The sequence below is a fragment of the Physella acuta genome, unplaced genomic scaffold (assembly GCF_028476545.2).
Source record: "Physella acuta isolate Inbredline_101_S28 unplaced genomic scaffold, ASM2847654v3 ptg000665l, whole genome shotgun sequence".
NCBI lineage: Eukaryota > Metazoa > Mollusca > Gastropoda > Physidae > Physella > Physella acuta.
Window position 1 is genome coordinate 101,421 of NW_026732184.1, and position 15,474 is coordinate 116,894.

The following is a 15,474-nucleotide window of genomic DNA, read 5'->3' on the forward strand; positions in this document are numbered from 1 at the left end:
TTTGGAACTAGTCATCGATATTGCTTCGTTGAGGAGGAGATACGACTTAAAGCTGCGGACACACATTCATCCATTCATCCATCCATCCAGAAATGACGGGTTAATAAACGCAATTCTCCAGAATGGAAATTGCGCTAAAAATGTTTAAGAAAATTATGGGCTAAGGGGTGTAACTATCTTTAAAAATTATAATGTTTAATGGCTTCTTCTTCTTACAGTTATAATTGTCCTAAAAGTAGCTGGTTATAATTTCTGGGGACAATTCTTGTAATTGAATATAATTTTTGTTTTAAAGTTTATCAACAATAAACTTTATTATATTTTTATTTTCTTATCATCGCAAGTTTTTATAAATTAGCTGGTAAAAATGCAGGGAGGTAATCGTGTTCGCACTGGAAGTTAAAATATTATACAGTTAATTCCCTTAGATTGTACCAGTGAGTAGTAAAAGACAGGTAAATCGGTAAATTTAACAAAAAATTTGAAGAAGGCAGCTTCACTGATGAAAGTTGAGGAATGAGGAAAACGCTTCGAAACGTTGCGTGTATAGCGAGAATATTTTCTTGTCTTTGTACATTTCAAAAACTTCAAAAATGTTCTTAATGCTATAGATTCATATTGGATAGTGTGTGTGTGCTTGTGCGTGTGCTTGTGAGTGTACGAGTGTGTGTCTGTCTGTGTGTTTGAGTAAGAACGCAACGTTCTTGGTACCCCCCCCCCCCCTCCACTCACACAACCACAGGCCATTCAGTCAAATAATTTTAACAATAAAGTAATAGTGTGTATTACAAATTACGATTCATAAACTACACTGCATTTTTTAACACAACACCTTCCCGAAAGCAGAGTTCCTCAAGAAAATGCAGATGTTCCCAACCTACAGGTACGTGTCACTTCCTTTAAAAACTACCCTTTTGGTCACTTTTAGAATGAAGTTGTGTTGTCTCTTGTAAACTTCATATCACTTTTTCGTTAAAACATGTAATGTTATATTCAACATTAATTTTTCTTTTATGTAAAACGTGTTTTAGTGTATTTAATTTTGTAACCTTCCAAGACAAATGCATGGTTATAAATAACTCAATAGCAAGTTTTGAAATATAGACGGCGTGGCTCTAACTACCCAATGGATCGCTAGGTCTAAAGAGCAATCTTTAGTTTATGTTTGAAAGATGTTTTCATTTCAATCTTTTTTATGCTATTTTATTATAGTTTGATTTTTTTTTAAATGTATGAATTTTTAACAGAAAATTCACGTATTATGAAAAATGTTAGTCATAAAGGGAACAAGTGCGATAATCCAAGCGTTAACATAAAGTAGAGTCCCCCTGAATTAATGCCCCTGTGCCGGCGCTAAGGGTGACAACTCCGTAAAATTAAGGGGCCCCTTTACCAGCAGGTGTTTGATAGATCAGGGGGAGACGATTCACGAACTACACAGCCCGCTAACGCGTTTGTCTGCCCTTTATTGTCAAGCCCCGTGTCGGCCTGTAAAAGATTAATCCGGTCATTTCGTGTCCAATGTGGCGTGTGGTTTTGTCCAGGGGCGGAACTACAGTGCCGCCAGACCCCGCAATGCGGGGGGGCCCGGGCCGTTTAGGGGCCCACAGCCGACCATAATTATTTTTTTTTACAGCTAAAAAAAATAATTTTCTTGCATTTTCGACTTGATAGTTGTGTTTTGTAAAAAGAAGACTGTAGCTGCGGTTTCATTATCTTTATTCTATAGAGACCATCCCGAGTCCTCCTTTTTTTCTCCTACAATCAAACGCACGCTGTTGTCGGCAAAATTCTTTTGAAAATAAATCCATCGCGTATAAGATAGGTAAACGGTCTAACCACTTCCATAACTTATCTCCCTTTTTTAAATAGTCAAATATGTGTGCTCTTAAGCACCTTTTAATAGATTCGCACTAAACAAATTAAAGAGCAACTACTTCTCTTAGTTATTATTTTAAAAGAGAAACATAATAAAGAATGACAAAGCATGAAAATGAAATGTATTTAAAACTAAAAATAAAAATACAAAAAAAAACATAAACATAACGCAAGAAACCATTACAAATACAAAGTTTTCATGCTTCATATTCTTTTGACCTACTAACTTATAGGAAGCATTTTAGAAAACATATAATTAAACAGAGATTTACATATCAGACTAATAGCACTCATACAAATGACGTCTTGTTGTAACTTGTTTTATTTTTTTTTTCAAAACTAAGAATTTTTTTAAAAAGTCAAACAAGCCCGTAATGAGTACTATATATTAGTATTTTCGTATTATATATATATATATATATATATATATATATATATATATATATATATATATATATATATATATATATATATGTATTATATATATATATATATATATATATATATATATATATATATATATATATATATATATATATATATATATATATATATATATATATATATGGGGACCAAAAAATTTCTTTGCGGGGTGGCCTTTTTTTTCTAGTTCCGCCACTGGTTTTGTCCGGTTTAACTGACCGGAAATCGTTGAGCCGTGTAAAGCGAGGATTCAACCGTACTGACCAGTGGCTTTATTAAAGCCTACACAGCCACAGCCATTATCAATCATGCCGCTTGATATCGCCGTAACTAACATGGACTTTTTTCTCTGTTAAGAAGATGGTGAGTTTAATGGTTTCACGCCCCCCCCCCCCCCCTTTCCACCCCCAAATCCTAGTCTTCTTAATTAGCGTAGTTATATTTTTAAATTATAGTCTTCTCTACCTTAGATTGCCGAGGTCACAGAAACAGGTAAACTCTACTTCACTTGCCCCATGGACCGTCAGATCTGAAAAGGAACTATAATAGATTGTTGTTAATTAAAATCTCACAATGTTAGGGATAAATTACGTTCATTTAAAAATAATTTTTTTGTAATTATTATTGACATATTTAGAAGAAAAGAGCATTATTGTACAACACATATACTGTTTTACTAGATCAGATAAAACGTCGCAATTTGCGATGTAGTTAGTATATATATTTCAAACACCACCGCACACTTCAGCAATTCATCATTAATAAAGCAAATTTAACAAATCCGCAGTAATTGTTCAGCATCAGTGTTTTAATATCCAAATTTCAAACTCGACGCCACCTTGTTCCACTTTCACCATCTACATCAGCATCAGTATTAGCATAGTTTCTTTCAGGCATCTCTTCGAGCGTGTACCACCCCCCCCCCCCCATTCTCCCCCCCCCCCCCCCCCCAAAAAAAAAACCTGTCCACCCCCCTTTCCCGAACGAAATATAATTTATATAGAAAATAAATGATTTTACAAGTGTCCGCCCCCCCCCCCCCCCCGCCTCACAAAAAATTTCAAGTGTCCCCCCCCCCCCCCGGAGAGAAAAAAGTCAGAAAGAAACCCTGATTACAAGTAACTAGGGTATAGACTTTAGAGTAAACTTCCTGTGTGTAGAAATATAAATCATACATTCTATCCTAAGTAAAGTATCTTAATAAAATGTAATGGTCTTCATGATTAGTGGTAATTATTATATATATCAAGATTTATTTCAAAATAAAGAAATTTTAGAAATAAAAAAAATCATTAATTTTGAACTTCTTAATAACTTTGAGGGTTTCGTACCCGCGCCCCCTTGTGAAGACTGGTGCGTTTTGAGACGGCGCCTAGATCTACAAGTACCTCTCAAGTAGAAATAAATCACCGTACTATAGAAGAAAATATTTACACAAAAATTGCCCATCCATCCTCATTGAAATGGGTTTACGTCTTTGAGCTTATTGCAAACGTGGGCTGGCAACGTTTAAAAACTCGTGAGCTTCAAAACTTTGTGGCGGGGGACTGAGGAGCGATGAGATTTTAACGGCAGTGCATTTTTTTTTCAATGTGCGTTGCGAGTGAGCGATCTTCAAGACGCGTGCACGTGTTGTGAGTTAACGCTTGAAGAGGCAGAGAGGTGGGGTGTGGGGGGGGGGGGGTGGGGTATAAAAGAAAAAGGGGAATTCGTGCGTGTAATAGTTCAAACAATGACACGGGGTAATTGAAACGTTTGGGAGAGGGTAGAGTGAAGGGGGTGGGGGTTGTGTGAAAGGTACAGGGGGTAGTGCGGGGTGGGAATTAGGAAATTATTTTTAATTTTCTTAGCAGACTTGAGACGTAGAGGAAATAGACGGTTCAGCAGTCGTAGTTCATTTCAGCAGGTGCACGGTTGAAAAAAAAAATTGCCGTCTAAGTCTAGATGAAAGTTATGAAGACTGGCCGTCCAGTTGAATACAATGAAAATTACACATATCTGATCCAGAGTTTCTTTCAGGCATCTCTTCCACCCCCACCCCCACCCCACCACGGCCGAACAAAATAGAATTCTTATTGGAAATATATACTTTTATCAGTTTCCGCACCCCCCCCCCCTTCGGAAAATTCAGTCCGCCGCCCGAAAAAAAAAGTATAAAAGAAACATGATCGCTTTTGTATTTTCAGAGGATTTTTTTAACGAAATGAGCTGCCCTTTTTATAATAATATTGAATTTACCATCTCGTAGTTTTTTTTTCAACAATCAAATCAATAAAACACACAGACGTTTACTCAGAATTTCAATTCATTCTTTTTTTCCTCAACTATGAACAAACAAGGGGCATGTCAATAAAGGGGGGAGGGGGAATCGAGCCGAAATTTTTTTTTAATCCAAGTCCGTGTCTTTTGATGTCAGATTTATGACTGCATGTTGTCTTGTTATTCTGAGTGCTACCCAACCGAATCGCTTTCTGTCTGTCTGTCAGCTAAGGTTCTAAGCCGTATAACAGTCTGGCATATGCTAAACACATTAGCTCACTCAATGCCAGTGGCGTAGGCAGGGGGGGGGGTTAGGGGTGGTTATAACCCCCCCCCCCCCCCCATAGACCCCTCGGTATATATATATATATATAAAGTATGAGATGGGTGCAAATCGAAAGTTTGAGGGGGGGGGGGTTGGAAATCGAAAGTTTGTCCCCGGGTAAAAATTGTAACCCCCCCCCCCCCCTTGAGACGATCCTGGCTACGCCACTGCTCAGTGCTTCGGGTCCGTAGCTCATTTCTTCAGACTTGTTAGACCTGCCTATCCAATACTTCAATGTTTCTAGTCCTGCCCCTCCCTCATTATTTTCCTTTATTCCAAACCTCTATAATCCTCTAACAACAACCCTCTACCCTACCCCTTCCACACATACAAATACAATCCTCTATCCCCCACACCTACATTCCTCTATCACCCACACCTACAATCCTCTATCCCCCACACCTACAATCCTCTATTCCCCACACCTACATTCCTCTATCACCCACACCTACAATCCTCTATCCCCCACACCTGCAATCCTCTATTCCCCACACCTACATTCCTCTATCCCCCAAACCTACAATTCACTTTCAAAACACTACCCCCCCAAAAAAAAAAAAAAAAAAAAACAAATACACCTACAATCCTCTACATCCCCCACATCTACAATCCGATATCCTCCCCTCTTATAATCACTGACCCCCCCCCCCTAACTCTAACAATCCTGACCTCCCCACACACCTAAAACATCATTCTCTACCACCACCCCCCTCACCCTTAAATTCCTGCCATCCATCCCACACTTACAATCCTCTACCCAACCCCATCCTACCCTCTACAATCCTCTACTCCCAGCTACTGTCGACTACTCCAATCCTACCCCTTTAATCCAACCCTCCACTGCCCCCCCCCCCAACCACAACCCTTTATTGACTACGGTTATTATCCTAAAAACTATGATTATTGACAAACAATGCTCTATCCCCTCCCCCCACTTTTTTCACTCATAGTATCGACACCTGAGCCTCCCCCACCCTGAACCACCCCCTCCCTTCCCTACCCACCCCCAACCAAACGACGAAAACGATCTCACCAGACCCACGAAACAGGTACGCCTCCATCGTAAGAATTCCTGCTCTCCAGGCAAGCGGAACATTCTCGAAGCCATCTCTTTCAACTCCCAACACTTCCCGTCTGCTACACAAAAACGCAAACATTTACACGCAGACGTCAACTCACCTCCAAGTTAAGACAACAAGCAATCAAATTGTCTGGGTAGTTTTAAAAAACTGGATTCGTTTCTCGCGAGGATCAATTTGTGTATTTGTATTGAGTCTGGTAGAGTCAGGTATAAGAAAATAAAGAAACTCGTTAAGTTGGGATGTACATATAACATGTTTTGTAATGTGATGTTTTGGGTTGAGTAATATGTTTGTAATTTGTTGTGATTTGTGTTGGTTTGTTGGATGTTTGGGACAGACTGGGGAAGACTGGGGAATGGGGGATGAGGGATTTGGAATGGGAGTGGGTGGGAGTGGTAAGGAATTGTGATGAAGTTTTGGGAACGAGTATGAGCAGTGGGGAATGGGGATGAGGGGGTTGGGAATGTAGATGGGTATTGTGAAGTGGTTATATGTGGTAGGGAGTGTTATGATGAGTTGGGTATATGTATGGGTGGTGGGGAATGGGGATGAGGGGTTGGGAAAAAAATTGATGAGGGGTTGGAGGTAGAAATATGTAGTAGGGCATGTTGTGATGGGTCTGGTATAGGTTTTTAAGATGTAGGATGGGGGAGGTTTGAATAGTTGGAATGGTTGGGGGGGGGGGGATTTTTTTTATTTATTTATTTATTTTTTTTTTTTTTAAATTTTCAAGTAATTTAATACTCTTTATACAAATATTTACACCAAAGATTTACACAGTATCAAGTAATCTGAAAATCAAACAACTCTTTTATACACATTAGACAATCAAATGAATAGTTCATCAGTGCATAATGTCCAGTCCAGGGTTCATTCTTATCACCCAATCTATCATTTCTTCCAGCAGTCGGGGGGATTTAAAAAGCAGATGCGATGTGGAAACTTAAACTAAACACTGATCACTCAGTGCAAGACCAAATTTATACGCAGAACAAAAAGAAGAAAATAATGGTTGCAAAAATATAAAAAATACGCTGTACTTTAAAATGTTTAGTTTATTCTATAAAGATCAAAACGAGAAGATACTGAATAAAATTGACTTCTTCCTTCTAAATCTTCGCTTAAAGGGCAGACACAACTTTAAGGAGGCTACTAAGTCATAAAGTCAAGCGTCAAGAACTGAACGAGTAGCTTCCCTTGATCACAGCAGGTGGGCCACTGGCAAGCATAGCGTTGTTACCTCGCAACACGTTGTACTGGACAGCGCCATTGTTGTGGTCAGTCGAGGATCACATCCCTTTCTGTTTGGCCAATCAGGTTTCACTTCAGCTTTAATTTGCGATCAGTCATGTAGAGATTGACATCTAATTAACCTCACATATTCTTTAACATTGTGACATCAATGTTTAGTCAGCCTGATGACCTAACAGGTCACTCGCCGTGAACTGGATAACAGGTGGGAGGTCAAGGTCAAGGTGACAGAACGTGAAACACGTTGGAAACAACAAAGTAGCCCAACAGTCTAATCTTGAGGGGGTTGGGGGCGGGGGGGGGGCGTATATGACGTCACAAACCTTGTGACAATGTGCCAAGCAGGGATCAAAGTGAACGGTTGGGTTGGGAGTAATGAAATGTGACAAAGTTGTACCTATAAAAGGAATGCTAAATATAGCAAAATGGCCATAATAGCAGCATGGCCAGAGTAACATAATGGCCAAGCTATAAACATAGCCAATAGACTCACTAAAAGTAGGCGATATATCCTTTAAAGATACTGTGATCTAATAGATACATGGCCCAAATAGATATAAAGATCTTAGAGATTCATTGCCCCCCCCCCCCAGCTTTATTGCACTTATAAATGCTTTACGCTAATAGATACATGATCCAAATTGATATATCGCCTTTTAGCTACATGGTTCTAAAAGATACATATAGATATAATGCCCTTATAGATACATATCTCAAATAGATATATGGCCATTATAGATACATGGCCCAACTAGATATATGGCCCTTATAGATACATGCCTCAAAAAGATATATGGCCCTTATATATACATGCCTCAAAAAGATATATGGCCCTTATAGAAACATGCATCAAAAAGATATATGGCCCTTATAGATACATGCCTCAAAAAGATATATGGCCCTTATAGATACATGCATCAAAAAGATATATGGCCCTTATAGATACATGCCTCAAAAAGATATATGGCCCTTATAGATACATGCCTCAAAAAGATATATGGTCCTTATAGATACATGCATCAAAAAGATATATGGCCCTTATAGATACATGCCTCAAAAAGATATATGGCCCTTATAGATACATGCCTCAAAAAGATATATGGCCCTTATAGATAAATGCCTCAAAAAGATATATGGCCCTTATAGATACATGGCCCAACTAGATATATGGCCCTTATAGATACATGCCTCAAAAAGATATATGGCCCTTATAGATACATGGCCCAACTAGATATATGGCCCTTATAAATACATGCCTCAAAAAAGATATATGGCCCTTATAGATACATGCATCAAAAAGATATATGGCCCTTATAGATACATGCATCAAAAAGATATATGGCCCTTATAGATACATGCATCAAAAAGATATATGGCCCTTATAGATACATGCATCAAAAAGATATCTGGCCCTTATAGATACATGGCCCAACTAGATATATGGCCCTTATAGATACATGCATCAAAAAGATATATGGCCCTTATAGATACATGCATCAAAAAGATATATGGCCCTTATAGATACATGCATCAAAAAGATATATGGCCCTTATAGATACATGCATCAAAAAGATATATGGCCCTTATAGATACATGCATCAAAAAGATATCTGGCCCTTATAGATACATGCATCAAAAAGATATATGGCCCTTATAGATACATGCATCAAAAAGATATATGGCCCTTATAGATACATGCATCAAAAAGATATCTGGCCCTTATAGATACATGCCTCAAAAAGATATCTGGCCCTTATAGATACATTAGATACATCGCCTTGTTATAACATACCCTTTCCATATAGCAACATGTTATCCAATAGCATTATACCCTTTAGCCAACACTACCGTCCGCACTGCAGCTCAAAGTTCAGAGTTCAGAGTTCACCCTACCCAGCCAACGCCCACGGGCAACACCTGAGTGTTTCAAAAGTTCAACCCTCCTTCAGATACTTTTGTGGGTGAGTCGTCTTTTCCCCACGTGATTGACAGGCGCGTGAGTGCTAAGGTTTATAACCAGTCGCTGAACGTTACAGCGCTGTCACGTGATACGGGGTGAAAGGTCAAGGTCGAGGGTTTGTACCACGTGGTAGGATGATTTTTGTATTTTTTTATTTCAGGGGAGTATTGATACACTAAGACCAGACTACCCTGTAGGTGAAACCAGTGTTTCTTCCAGACTTTTTTCTCCAGGGGGGGGGGGCACTTGATATTTTCGGGGGGAGTCGGAGTACGTTTTCCGGGGGGTGGCATTTTCCGGGGCGGGGGGAGCGGACACTAGTAAAATTATATATTTTCTATACAATTTCCATTTCGTTCTGGGCGGCGGTAGACTTTCTTCGGCGACCCACCAATCCCCCCACCCCTCGTAGAGATGCCTCGAAGGAACTCTGGTGAAGACGTCTGTAAACGACGCATTCGATAAGGGCATAATGGAAGCGGGTAAACAAAAGTGAGCGATGTTTACTAAATAGATATGATGTGTTCTTTCACGTTGTACGATAGCTACAGGGCTTTATATGGGAGTCAGTAGCAGCATCTAGCGTATTGATGGCTGTAAATATTATTTGTCTAAGTTGTTTAGATTGAGCTAAGGACGAATGGCGGTTCTAGAGGATGGTGGGGTGGAGTTGGGGTTCTTAAGGACGAATTTTTTTTTAAATTAGGGAAGGCGTTGTTATTAAGAAAAGCTCGTGTTTGATAAACCCTAATTTCCCAAGTTCGGAATGATGGGCAGATTCGTTCATTCTGGAAGCAAGACGTCTAGGAGAGATAACTCTAAAATCAAACAACTGCTGCCTTACCATTTTTTCCTTGGATGTACAAAGGCTATGGAAGTAAATCCAAAAAAATAAGCAGGCTGAAATCGGAGTCAACGGCCTATATGGAGCATGACTGTTTTACACATGATACTTCAATTGAGCTGAAGAGAATCTTTTCCAACACTAAAATTATGAACGAAGAAGAAGAAGAAAGGATACAGTGGCCTATATGGCGCATAACAGGTTTAAACGTAATACTTACTTGTGTTTGAGGAAAACCCTTACAATAGTACAAAAAAGAAGACAGAAAATGAAGATAAAACACTTTTAATTAGTATATTATAAGAATGTTTATATAATGAATAAGTTTTGTCAGGCTTTATTTGCGTGTGGGCGATTTAAGTTTCCCTTTGAAGCCTGACGGTCTATGGGGCAAGTGAAGAAAAGTTTACTTGTTTCTGTGACCTCGGCATATGAAGTGATAGTGTGGTCAGCACTATTTCCAGCCGCCTTTACTTTCCCTAACGTGTGTTAGGTACCCATCAGAGTTGGGTGGACTCAGGGACGGTCTAGTGACTTGAACCCGGATTCGAGCTCGAGACTTACGGGTTAGCAGTCCAGATCTCTACTGCTAGGCCATCCCCCGTGGACGATTTAACCCACAATATATTATTTGCATACGAAAATTTGGAAATGTCTATGGCATCTGTTAGAACTAGTTCTAGTTATAATAGTCACTCTATCAGTTCTATAGGGTGTTTCACTGTTACCACTCCCCCCCCCCACCCCCCCACCCCCCCCCCCCCCAAAAAAAAAATCACTACACCCAAAGCACCGCCCTCCTTCCTTTTCAGTGTTTCAGGTATCTCTTTTGAGGACATTGACACTCCTACCCCCACCCCCACCCCACACAAGCACGAATTCGCCACCCCCCCCCCCTCCCGAACAAAATAGAATTTATACGGAAAACTTGTACTTTGACCAGTGTCCGTACCCCGCCCCAAACTTTGTTTAAACCCACTCCATGTCTAAAATGCCCCCCCCCCCCACCCCAGCCCAGAAGAAAAAAAGTTTGAAAGATACCCTGCCCCTTTTGCATCCAATCCCCTTCCCCCATCTCCCTTTCATCCTACCCCCACTACCTACACTACAGTCGTCAAAGAAAGGTCTGGCGCGGTCGACTGTAATTAAAAAAGCCAAATTGTTTTTCGACGTGAGCCGTTAGCACTCAACCAGACGCGACTTTATGGCGACGGTGACCTTGACCGAGGAGTGGGGAGGTCAGAGTTCACACGGCCCTGTTGCGTCTTAGCCGACATTTTGTTAAACCGTTCGTTATCTGTCTCATGGTTCGCCTTTTCTTGTGTTCGCTAGAAACCAGTCTTTCTTCTAGACTTTTTTCTCGGGGGGGGGGGGGGGGGGGGGGGTGGGGGGGGGGGACTTGATCTTTTGATATTTTCGGGGGGGGGGGGGGGGGAGAGGGGCATCGGACTAAAATTTTCCGAAGGGGGTCTCGGACACTGGTAAAAGTATATTATTTCTTTCGTTTTCGTTCAGGGGGGGGGGGGGGGGGCTGATGCTTGGAAGAAACTCCGCTAGAAACAGACTAGGCGTGAAATAGAGAATTCATTTAGCTTAACACACAATTGTGTGTATCACTAAAAACAAAATCGTTTCCCTTTTGTGCACAATTTGGCCTAGAGGTAGAGAGCTGGACCCGTAAGTGCCGAGTTCGAATCTGGGTTGAAGTCAGTGGACCGTCCCTGAGTCCTCCCAACTCTGATACCTTCATATGCCGAGGTCTCAAAATCAACTGAACTCTACTTCACCTGCCCCGTAGGCCGTCAGGTTTGAAAGGGACCTATTTCGTGCACAAGACAGATGAAGTAGAGCTCATATGTTTCAGTGACCTCGGCATGTGATGAGATGCGTGGTCAGCACTGTGTACCACCGCCTTTATTTTCATGAACGTTAGTTAGATACCCATCAGAGCTTAGGAGGAGTCAGGGGCGTTCTAATTGAACTTGAGACTTTCGGGTTAGCAGTCTAGCGCTCTACCGCTAGGCCATGCCGTCCACAAGCAGCCTATGTTTAAAATAAAAAGCATCGAGTAACTCATACCTACAAACACATTAGTGGGAAACCCAAATTTAAGTTAAAATTTACCTTCGATAACCACATTCACATATTATTTTAAAGCAACAATTACTTGCAGTTTTTTTGTAAACTTATATTCTTTCAAGTGCAGAGCCCCCCTCCCCCGTTGCACGTCTATTACCCCCCCCCCCCCCAACGAAATAGAATTCAAATAGAAAATGTATTATTTTACCAGTGTCAAACCCTCCCCCACCCCGAAAAATTAATCCACCCGCCCCCCCCCCCCCCTTCGGAAATTTTCAATTGTTGACGTCCCGTCCCCCAGAGGGAAAATTTTTTTGAAGGAAACACTGTTGTGGTGAAGCATATAATACAATTATGGGTTGTTCGAGTCGTAGAGCATACGACTGCCATCTCGAAAGTTTCGTGTTCGGATCCATGCTTAAGTCCGTATGACGGTCAATAGTCCACCCAGCTCTGATGGGTACGTGATTCACGTTAAGGAAAGTAATAGCGGCTGTGCATCAAACTGACCACACCATCGCTTTATATGCCGAGGTCACTGAAACAGGTGAACTCTACTTCACCTATCCTGAGAACCGTTAGGTTCTAATACTTATTTACCCAATAACCCGGAACTATTCTGACCACCCTCCTCCGACCCCCACCTCCATTCCCAACCCCACCCTTACTTAAGAACCCGAAACAAGTCAGCATTAATCTTTATCCCCGTGACTATAACAACGAACCCACATACCGAACTCTTCTGGTTATATGAGCGACCTACCCCCCCCCCCCCCCGCCGTTTTGTCAGCATCCCCCGTCAGGTTGAACTCACACGGACATGTCATGACCCACGGGCTGTCTGCTCACTCTGGAACACCACACACCTGTCCAGCACTCACCTGTGTACACCTGTTCTGATGCCTCGCATGCCTCCCATACCACCAGGAGCAAGAATTTTCTAGAACTACTTTCATTAAGCGTCTGTAAACTTTGAACGAAACGTCAAAACACTGTAAAGTTTGTTTAACTAGATCACTCTACATGGCATCTGCAGGCATACCCGGAATTTTTTCCGGGGAGAGAGGGACAAACTTTCAGTCATAGATTATATATATATATATATATATATATATATATATATATATATATATATATATATATATATATATATATATATATATATATATATATATATATATATGTATATATATATATAGGCCTATATACTTTCATTGTGTCTATCACCCAAGAACAATCTCTCGTAGATAGATTGCAGTCTTAACCTAACAAGCCTTATCTAAGATATTATCTACATCGGGGTTCGAACTCGGGATTTTCGAAGTTAGAGCATGCGCTCTCTTTCCAAGCCGCTCCCAACGTAATGCTGACGATGAGATGTTCATTTGGTTCCTTGACATCGGGATGTTTTGATGAAATTATTGCCCAGTCACTGTGTACCCACCCAGCCGTTACATTCCCCATCTAGCTTGATATAATCTCAGGCACCGTTTGTTAATTCACTCCCGGGAAGCGAAGTCGAACCTTTGGGTTATTAATTGTTTGCTCCACCCAGAGGCGTAGCGATGGGGGGGGGGGGGGCAAAATGGGTTGGAAAAATAAAATGAAAGCATGAGGGGGGGGGGGGGGGTCAAATCAAAAGTTTGATGTGGGGTGCAAATCAAAAGTTGGAGGAGGGGGGGTGCAAATCGAAATATTGTCCCCGGGCGCCGGGAAGGGTCGCTAAGCCTTTGGCTCCACCACACAACAGTCATCAGCAGTTGATGATAAACTCAAATTGGGAAAAAAGAAAACAAATATTATATTTCGTTTCGTTCTAACTATTTAAATTAAAAAAAAACACTATTGATTGTGGTTATTTTAAAGTAAGGCAGAAGACATTTCGAAAAACTATTAATAACTCTTATTGTTAAAAGTTACTATTTTTATCGTCGAAATCAAAATATGGCATCTATGTTCTGTTTTACTTTTATTCTGTTAGAGCTAAGCCAATACAATTTTAAGCTTATTGTATATTTAGACCTTGCTATAAAAATAGAATTATGATAAAAGGAAACGCAATCTTACATTAAAAATGCCAAATACGTATTGGTATAGCTACACTCACTACAGCCTTCATATCTTCTTCTTCTTCTTCGTTCTTAATTTTTAGTGTTGGGAGGGATCGAGCCTTATCTGCCAAAAGGGTTTGAACTCGAGACTTTATTCGAATTTATCAACCATGAGCTTTTTGCCGACTCGACCATGCTTCCATCACAATTAAGGATAACGTGTCAACTGGTTATGCGCCATTGAGGCCATGGACTCCGATTTCATCCTGCTTTTCTTTTTGGATTTGCTTCCATAGCCTTTGTCCAACCAAGAACAAACTACAAGGCAGCAGCTGTTTGATTTTGGAGTTGTCTCTCCTAGAAGAGTGGCTGTCCCCAGCTAATGAGCCTCATCTGCCCGAGGGTTCGAACTCGAGACTTTAACGTATATAATTATTAGCTTTACCGACTCGACCACGCCGACCCCCAAGCCTTCATATAATATCGTGTGTTTTCTTTAGACGTGTGTATTGTCAAAACACGACTATATTTACTTAGACGATGGTGCGACTGAAACTCTTCGACTGGGAATTCCCACTTTCTGCACCCATAGCGTAAAACATCAAGCTAATGAAAGGAAGCGATAAGCCGGGCCAAAAAGCAATGTTTGCCAATAAATAGGAAAGTTAGGTCTCATTTTTTGCCAATCAAAACAACATATATTTTTTTCTATTTTTGTCTGTTTAGTGGATGATTCTAAAACAGAAAGAAAAACTTAATATTTAAGTTATATTTCAAGTAAAAGTTTGTATCAAAGAATCAGAAAAGACTCTTTGTTTTAAGTATCGCTATATATGACTCCATGATGTCTTTGTTTATTTTTCTCAACCACACTGATTACCTTAGTTATAAAAATATAAAAATTTAAAAAATTATAATTAATAAATCGTATTAGGCTCATAAAATTGGTTGAAGCTAGAAATGTGACAGAAAGGTGACTTATTAGAGTTTAATTTTTTTTTTCGCAATTTTAATATTTTAATAGGATAATGTTTTTAAAAAAAATTAAAATAAAATATTTTTTGTATCTTTTTAAAAACAAGTTATTAAAAATTTCTAGTTATAAAAAATGATTAGTTATGTTTTCATCGGGTGCAGCCAAGCTTGTTTACTTAGCAGCCATCTTTTTAAAGTTATTTTTTTGTAACTTATTGTTAGAATTTTTGGGAAAACCACTCTAATTTAAAGCTAACAGCTTTTTATATAGCAAATCTTGCACCTCAAACTTTTCAGTTTAAAGTTAATTTCTGGCCTATATTGATATATTTAGACATCGCTTTTGG